The sequence below is a fragment of the Akebia trifoliata genome, chromosome 11 (genome assembly GCF_017979445.1).
Source record: "Akebia trifoliata isolate Shusen 1 chromosome 11, ASM1797944v1, whole genome shotgun sequence".
Classification (NCBI taxonomy): Eukaryota; Viridiplantae; Streptophyta; class Magnoliopsida; order Ranunculales; family Lardizabalaceae; genus Akebia; species Akebia trifoliata.
The window spans coordinates 35,413,881-35,423,357 of record NC_141385.1 but is presented as its reverse complement, the minus strand read 5'-3'; positions in this window follow the sequence as shown (position 1 = coordinate 35,423,357).

Here is a 9,477-nt window from a genome sequence, read left to right as displayed (position 1 = left end):
TAAGTGTAAATTACCATTATGTGAGCTGAATATGACGAAATTCCGATTATGGCTCACTGTTCATTTTAATTGCCAAAACATGAAGAGTGAGATCACATTTTTTTCAAAGTGACGATCTCGCTAAAAAAAAAAAAACGAACTTGGGACATCGTCACTTTTATAATCAGAAAATTGTCGCTTTTGAAATATATATTAGCAATCTAGCTACTTTATATTAACAAGACTATGATCTTGCTCTTCATATTTTGAGAATTAAAATGAATAGTGAGTTGAAATGGAAATTTCGTCAAAAGTTGATCATGTTTTGGGAAATTTCTCTATAGTAATAAGAATGGGTCGAACTGATCATTGTTAACCACTCAACCCGGGCCTAGCAGGCTGGAGAATTTTGAGCCTGACCCTACCTTTGTACGTTCAAAATAAAGGCCCTAACCCAAAACCTTGGTTTTTGGGGGCAGGTTGGGCTGGTTAACGGGTCAAATTGGCAACCCTACATAGATACATGAGGTCAGTGGACCCGAATTAATTTGGAGTCCATTTAACTGTGTTAGTGGGAGCAAAATAATATGCCACGTGGGAATTCCAGAACTTTACGGCATAAAAGAAAAACAGTCGGGAAAGATGGCAAGTTGGGATGAGCTGGGCGAGATGTGCGAGTGGGGAAGAGTAATTATAGCGTGTGACTATGCATGGTTGGTAGGGTACATCTACGCTCCTACAATTTAATCTCATTCCTTGAATTTCGATCCAAATCATCCAATCATTAACAACTAACATCTTCATGTATTTATTACGGACCCAATTCTTGTACATGGTGAGCTACCGCTTTAAATGCAAAATCCAACAATTTGGTTGTATCTTAGAAATTTAAGATGTAAATTCAAGATACATCTCAACTGTTTGATTTCATATTTAAACGATTGAGATTGTGTGTGAACATATGAGAATTTTTTTTTCATGAGTAGACGGATCTTGACCCATATGAGCCTACATTACATGCCCCAAGCTGTCTATAAACATGAATTGGATAGCCCAACTTGCTATGATACCCAAACCCGATCCATGGCTCGATCCATTAATAGCTCTACATTTATGATTGGATTAACATGACATGTCTAGATTTGTTCCTATGGCCCTATATATGTAAATGTGTACATTACATCAAAATAGTGGCATTGCGTATGCCATTGAGGACATTTGCTTGTTTAACGATTCATAAAGTTGACATTTATGTATAACTAGTACTGTCTTAAGACCTGAATTTGTGAAGTAGAAAGAATCCTTATGAGATCGCTTGTGGAAAAGAAGTTGGTGCCATGTCTAGCCAAGGCCATTAGAATGGCACTTTTCATTGTGTGTTTTTCAAGTCTTGTTGGGACCATCATCATCATCATTTTACATCATACATTCAACTTGGAGGGTCGAAAAGATTGAGATTAATGGATGACTTGTAAGTAAAATTCAAAATTAATATTCTCTGATCTTGACTATCATGATTTTCACATACAATTTAAATAAAATATATGATTTTAAAAGATAAATAACATACCTGAATCCATAGCAATTTCTTTAGTTAATTTTGATATAAAAATATGGATTTCTCTAGGAAATAAGTTTATTTCTCTTGACCCTTTCTCTTAAAAGAAAATCTGCATTTACACACTAATGATGGAAACTGTATAATACCTCTTAAAATGGGTAGAGAGAGGACCCATTTCCTTTAGTAACTGCTGATGTAATTTTTGTAACTACCACTCCACTTCCCATCAAAGTAAGAAGTTAAAAGATAGAGGAAACTACTTTTATAACTGCTATAAACCACTATTATAGAGATTAGATCAGTAACTTCTTTTATAAAAGACTAAAAAATCATACATGTGTCATGTGGGACAGATAAATATATCTAACATTCTCTCACTTGGCCCATATGACTAATTTTATTTTAGCCTCAATGAAGTAAACATTATACGCATAAAACACTAATCAATCTCTAACTTAAATTGGCCATCATAAATACTGTGGTCAAATGAATCACTAGTATGAGTCATGGCGGTTGTACATCAATAAGGCGACATAGTCCCTTTCATGTACTACAAAATTAGCAATTAAATCAACCATGGTTCATAAATGAGAAGTATCCATAATTGGTCCAACAAAATTGTCTTTGTAAAAGACTTCCTATTATCTTTTATCCATTCTCATAGATGTACGTACAAAATGAAAAACAGGAAAAATCAGAAACACGATTAATGAGATCTCAAAGTGTCTAATAACATAAACAAACCATTGCAATCCAAAACATAACAGCCATCAAAGGTTACAATCAAGACCCAATCTTTTAACATGTTCTTTAAATGTCTTTGGTGGTAACCCTTTAGTTAGTGGATCTGCAATCATGAGCTCTGTACTAATATGTTCAATGGACATCCATTGTTTTTGAACTTCCTCCTTAACGGCAAAATACTTTAACTCCATGTGTTTAGCACCATTAGAGTATTTGTCGTTCTTGGAGAAAAATACAGTTGCATAATTATCACAATAAATTCTCAGCCGCTTCTCAATAGTATCAACAATAGCAAGCCCTGAGATAAAATTTCGTAGCCATAAACTATGAACTGTGACCTCAAAGCATGCTACAAATTCAGCTTCCATTGTGGATGCAGCAATAGTAGTCTGTTTAGCACTTTTTCATTAAATTGCTGCTCTAGCCAACATATATACATAACCAAAAGTTGATTTTCTACTATCAACACATCCAGCAAAGTCTGAATCAATGTAGCCAATCACCTCCAAATTATCAGACTTCTTAAAAGTAAACATGTAATCTTTTGTTCCCTTTAAGTACCTCATTACTTTCTTTGTAGCTCTCCAATGATTCATTCCAAGATTACTTTGGTATCTGCCCAATATACCAGCTGCAAAATGGATGTCTGGCATGGTGCAAGTTTGTGTATACATCAAACTTCCTATAGCAGAAGCGTAAGGAATTCTTTCCATCTGTTTACGTTCCCATTCATTCTGTGGACATTGCATGAGACTAAATTTATCCCCTTCTGAATTGGGGCAACACTAGTTGAACAGTTCTCCATACTAAATCTCTCTAAGATTGTTTCAATATATCGGTTTTGAGACAACCCCAACAAACCACGTGAGTGATCACGGAATATTTCTATTCCAATCACGTAAGTTGCCTCACCCATATTTTTCATTTCAAAATTCTCAGAGAGAAATTTCTTAGTTTTGTATAATAAACCAAGATCACTACTAGCAAGCAATATATCATCAACATATAAAATCAAAAATATAAACTTGCTCCCACTAACCTTCAGGTATATACACTGATCAACGATGTTTTCCTTAAATCCGAAAGAAGTAATAGTATCATTGAATTTAAAATACCACTGTCTAGAAGCTTGTTTAAGTCCATATATTGACTTATTTAATTTGCAAACCATATGTTCTTTTTTCCTTTATGGAGAAACCTTCAGGTTTATCCATATAAACATTTTCTTCTAAACTCCCATTCAGAAAAGTAGTTTTCACATCCATTTGGTGTAGTTCTAAATCAAAATGAGCAACTAAAGCCATAATGATTCTAAGTGAATCCTTCTTTGATACAGGAGAGAAGGTTTCCTTATAATCAATGGGTCCCGTTCAATGGCCAACAGTTTGGCAAACATTTTGGCAAACACTTTTTCAAAACATGGGTTAGAGGTCTTGGAATGGGCATATTTTTGGTGAGGATGATCTCTACGGTGAGGAGATCATCCTCACCAAAAATCAGCTCATTCCAAAACTTCTAGCCCCAGTTTACAAGTTGAAAAATCGTGAACCGTCCATTTTTTGTAAACCATTTTTGATGGGGTTAGAAGTTTTGGAATGGGCTGATTTTTGGTGATGATGATCTCCTCACCGTAGAGATCATCCTCACCAAAAATCAGCCCATTCCAAGACCTCTAACCCATGTTTTGAAAAATGTGTTTGCCAAAATGTTTGCCAAACTGTTGGCCATTGAACGCTACCCTATAATCAATACCTCCTTACTGAGTGAAACCTTTGGCCACAAGTCTGACTTTATGTCGTTCGATATTACCTTTTGAGTCGCGTTTGGTCTTAAAGACCCATTTACAACCAACTACTTTATATCCTTCAGGCAATTCAACAAGTTTCCAGATTTTTTTTTGATCCATTGATTTCAATTTATCATTCATGGCATCAATCCATTTATCAGAATCATTACAGCCAATGGCTTGTGAAAATGAAACCGAGTCTTTACTTGTCCCAATATCATAATCAAAATTTTGTAAATAAACCACATAATCATCAGAAATAGCAGGTCTTCGTTCTCTTTGAGACCTTTTTAATGTTGATTCTTGTGGTTCTTCCATAATTGGTTCATTAGTAATAATCTCATTGGGGAGTGGTTGATCATTAATTTGTTGTTCAATATTGTCAGATGATTTTGCAATTGTAGGAACAACAATTTCTTTAGAAGTTATGGGTAGTGGGACTTGCACCCTAACTTCTTGAATATTTATTTTTTTGTAATTGATTACTCCCACTGATTTCACCATTCTCAATGAATCTGGCATTACTCGTTTCAACAATCTTCGTACTATGATTAGGACAATAAAACCTATACCCTTTGGATTTCATTGGATAGCCAATAAAGTAATCACTAATGGTTTTGAAATCCAATTTCTTTTAATGTGGATTATATATCCTAGCCTCCGCTAGGCAACCCCAAACGTATAGGTGCCTCAAATTTGGCTTCTTTCATGTCCACAGTTCAAAAGGAGTCTTTGGAACTACTTTAGCAGGAACCCTATTTAATAAATAAACAATGGTCTTAAGGGCTTCCATTCATAATGAAATGGGTAAAGATGAATTACTTAACATACTCCTAACCATATCCATTAATGTACGATTACGCCTTTCAGCAACTCCATTATGTTGAGGCGTACTTGGCATACTTCATTGTGCACATATACCATGCTTTTCTAGGAGTTTAGAAAATGGGCCAGGGTGTTGACCCAATCCACCATACCTTCCATAATATTCACCACCTCTATCTGATCTGATAATTTTAATCTTTTTATCTAATTGCCTTTCAACCTCAACAATGTACACCTCTAGGGCATCCATTGCTTGAGATTTTTCATGCAATAAATAGATATAACAATAACGTGAAAAATCATCAATGAAAGTGATAAAATATTTTTCTTTACCAAAAGATGGCGAGTCAAAAGGCCCACAAATGTCTGTATGGACAATTTCAAGAAGTTCTCTACTTCTTGTAGCACCCTTATTTATGTGTTTGGTTTGTTTTCCTTTAATACAATCCATATATACATCGAGATCAGCAAAATCTAGGTTAGCAAAATCCCATCTTTTACTAATCTCTCCATTCTTTCTTTGGATATATGACCCAAACGCATGTGCCACAAGTGAGAAAAACTTTCATTGACCAGGTTACGTTTAGTTCCAACATTATGATGTAGGGTTAGAGGACTTTCAGCAAAATAACTATTAAGATTTAGTTTATATACACCATCACATAAACTACCAGAACCAACAAAAGAAGAATTTTTTAACAAACTGAATCTTCTATTACGAAATGAAAAAGAATAACCTTCAAGGTCAAGTTTAGACATAGAAACCAAATTACGAGAAATAAAAGGAACATAAAGTGTCTAAAACAAATCTAGATAACGATCAGTGTCTAGAAATAAACGAAATGTTCCGGTAGCAACCACTGAAACTTTGACTCCATTTCCCACAACTATGGAACTTTCATTTTGGTTTAAAGCCTGGATTGTAAGGAAGCCCTGCATCGAATTAGAAACATGACAGTGGAACCTGAGTCAATCCAGTAAATATTAGAAGGGACTTCAGTAAAGTTTGATTCGAAACATATGTAAGCTAAAGACTTACCTTTCTTTTCAAACCATGCCCTACGTTTGTTGCAATCTCTCTGTACAAGTCCAAACTTCTTACAGAAACGACAGTTGATACTATTTTGTCCCCTTTGATGAGCCTCTATACCTTGAGGAGGTCTATTGATTTTAGGTGATTCTGTCTTTTTTCCCTTCTTAGATTTCTTCCACTTCTTACTAGCTCATTTGCTTATAAGATGAACTGAATGATGTCCTTGTTGCTTAAGCCTTGTCTCTTCTTGAACAAACATACTGGCCAATTCATTTACATTCCACTTGTCCTTGATAGTGTTGTAATGAATTTGAAATGGCCTATACTGAAGAGGTAAGGAGGTCAAAATAAATTGAACAAGAAAAGACTCATCCACATTCATCCCAAGAGCCTTCAGTTTAGCAGTTAGATTTGACATCTCAAGGATGTGCTCATGCATCCCACGAGTACCATCAAACTTCATGGTGGCGAGTTCAGCCATTAATGTCCCAGTAAGAGACTTGTCAGTTGAACGAAAATGTTATTTCACAGTCTTAAAAAATTCCTTAGCAGTGTCAGGTACAGGAAGTGTTGACTTAATGTTGTTCGCTATACTCATTCGCATAAACATAATGTTCAATCTGTTCGATCTTTCCCAAGATTGACTTAAAGTCTTTTCTTCAGCACTACTAACTCCAATAATAGCAGGCGGTTTCTCAGTTCGGAGTGCTAAATCAAGATCCAGTACACTTAGGTGAAACTGGACTTGCTCAGACCAGTCTGAGAAATTTGTTCCATTAAGGATCGGAACAGATGAGGCATGTGAATGAAACGAAACAGGAATTGAAACTACAAGTAAATATACGCTCACATATTAATGCTTTGAGTTAAATAATAAACAATAAATAGTACTGTTGTAACACATCTTTGGATGAAAATTACAACATACAAAAATGAAACTTTTTACTATTACTATTATGGTGATTCTCTTTCACCTATTAAAAAATAATTAATAATGTATCCATAATCTGATAGGTCTGTTACCTTTGGGTATCCAATTCCAACTCCCAATTAAGGATACATATTAATTATTTTACCTTAGTATATTAATCACAAGAAAAGTGGTGCACCTTTGGGCCAAACCAAAATATTCTCATGATCAAAGATACATATAAATATCTATTAAAAAATTTACAGTCATTTTCTTAATACTTGGGATATGAGTATTAAGATCCAAACTACAACTTGAAACCTATGACTTTCTAGTTGGATCACTTTGGTGATCACCAAACTATTTCATAAAATAGGATTTCGAGTTGAACTAATCACTTTGCAAAATAATTTATCATCAATCACATCATGTCATCATTCAAACAGTTTCATACATGTGACAATTTCATGTTCAAATAAACTATATAAAAATAAAAATAAAAATAATAATAATAATAATAATAATAATTATTATTATTATTATAACAAATCAATACAAGATATGTTACTTATAAATTCCAGACATGATTCATATTTTATAAATGATACACATTTTGTGTGTTGTGTTCTATACTGTAGAACAAATTATGAACAATATTGTTAATTTAATAAAAAAAATACAAAAATAAAATAAAATAAAATTGGTATGTGCATCATGCTGGAAATGGAGAGTAGAAAATGCACTAAAATATGTGATTTGTTCAATTAATTAAAGCAACCAACAACATCATGCTTTATATATCAGAATCCATAGATAACACATTGGATAGAAAATAAATGAGATTTTATTTTGTGAAAAACTTTAATAGTCGCAGTGGAAGAGAAAAAAAAAATCAAAACTAAATCATATCAAATATATATGAAATCTTCTACAAATAATTGATTCCAACAAATAGATCATAATGGAAAATCAAGAAAGTCTTAACTTGTGGCTCTGATACCACATGTAAGTAAAATTCAAAATTAATATTCTCTGATCTTGACTATCATGATTTTCACATACAATTTAGGTAGAGAGAGGACCCATTTCCTTTAGTAACTGCTGATATAGTTTTTGTAACTACCACTCCACTTCCTATCAAAGTATGTAGTTAAAAGATAGATGAAACTACTTCTCTAACTGCTATGAACCACTATTATAGAGATTAGATCAGTAACTTCTTTTATAAAGACTAAAAAATCATACACGTGTCATGTGGGACAGATAAATATAGCTAGCTTTGGAGACTCTCTGCATGTAAAGAGTGGAAGCCCCTCTTTATTTTAACATTTACTTTTAAAGAGTCTCTTGGAGACGAGTTTTTCACCTTTCACTTTTTAAGGTAAAGAGCCAGCATACTTTAAAGAGTTTGTTGGAGAAGTACAATGATTTAATGGTATTTGTGAAAAATCAGTGCTAATTAATTTTTAAAATGACAAGAAGCCCTCAACCCAATAACGTGAATGGAAAATCATTTCTCCACTATTTTCCTTCTCCTTTCTTTCTGTTTCTCTATTGTTACTCTATTTGTTGTTATCATCCTCTCTCGATCCTCAACACTTGTCAAATTAAGGTATCTCAAGATCCAAAAATAAAAGATATTTATGTAACCATAATATTTCATATCAAGAACATTTCTTGTGCTTTTGGTACTTAAAAGCACTTTTTAGGTTCAAGCCGGCATTTGGTTTGGGACATAACTGAAAAATACTTCTCACCAAATGCAAAGGCTCAATTCGAAAACCAACTTTCCTCTTCCAATGTTATGATCAGATGATAACGTCTTTGTTTTATTTTTATTTTTTATTTTTTTTAAATTGTTATGTTATGATTAAAATACCCTCGCTATTGTTTCTTTTATTTATTTATTAAATCGATGACCGCAAAGACTAATACTTTAAAAATCGTAAAATGACCCAAGAAGTTGAATTAATACGGAAGTATGGAGGATGAGATTAGAAGGTTTCGTAATCAAGAAAAAACTAGAATCAAACAAAGATTATGAGAATCTTTGCACGAGAAAGGTTTCCTAAAAAATATAAAGGAAACCAACATTCTATAAATAAAGTAATTTGGAGGGTTGTCATCGATATACAAGGTTGGGGGTAAAGTAATTATTTTTACCTACCCGATCAAAACTCATTTGCCTTAACATCCAATGAAATCATCTTATTTAAGGGGTCAATACCCCAAAACTATTACAAGAAATTTTATTGAATCAAATATGTCTCTATATTGAAGTTACCATACTATTATAGAAAAAATGTTCTTTAGTTCAAAAAACACAAAAATAGGAGAAAAAATAAATAAATAATGGCAAATTTGACTAAAAATAGAAATGGATAATATCAAACCTTAGAAATAAGGTAGAATCAACTGTGTAGAAACCCCATTTTCGTCTTGATGAAGCCCGAGAGATCAAAAAATCATGTGAAAGAAGGATTCGGTCCAAATTAACAACCACAAGAAGTCCAAGTCTAATTCCTAAGTCCATGACCCAAACCCATGACTTAGTCCAATGTCAAGCCCATGCTAACACATAAAGACGATGGCCTTATACATGTCCTCAAAAGATGACACATGGTGGTCTCTCATAAGCT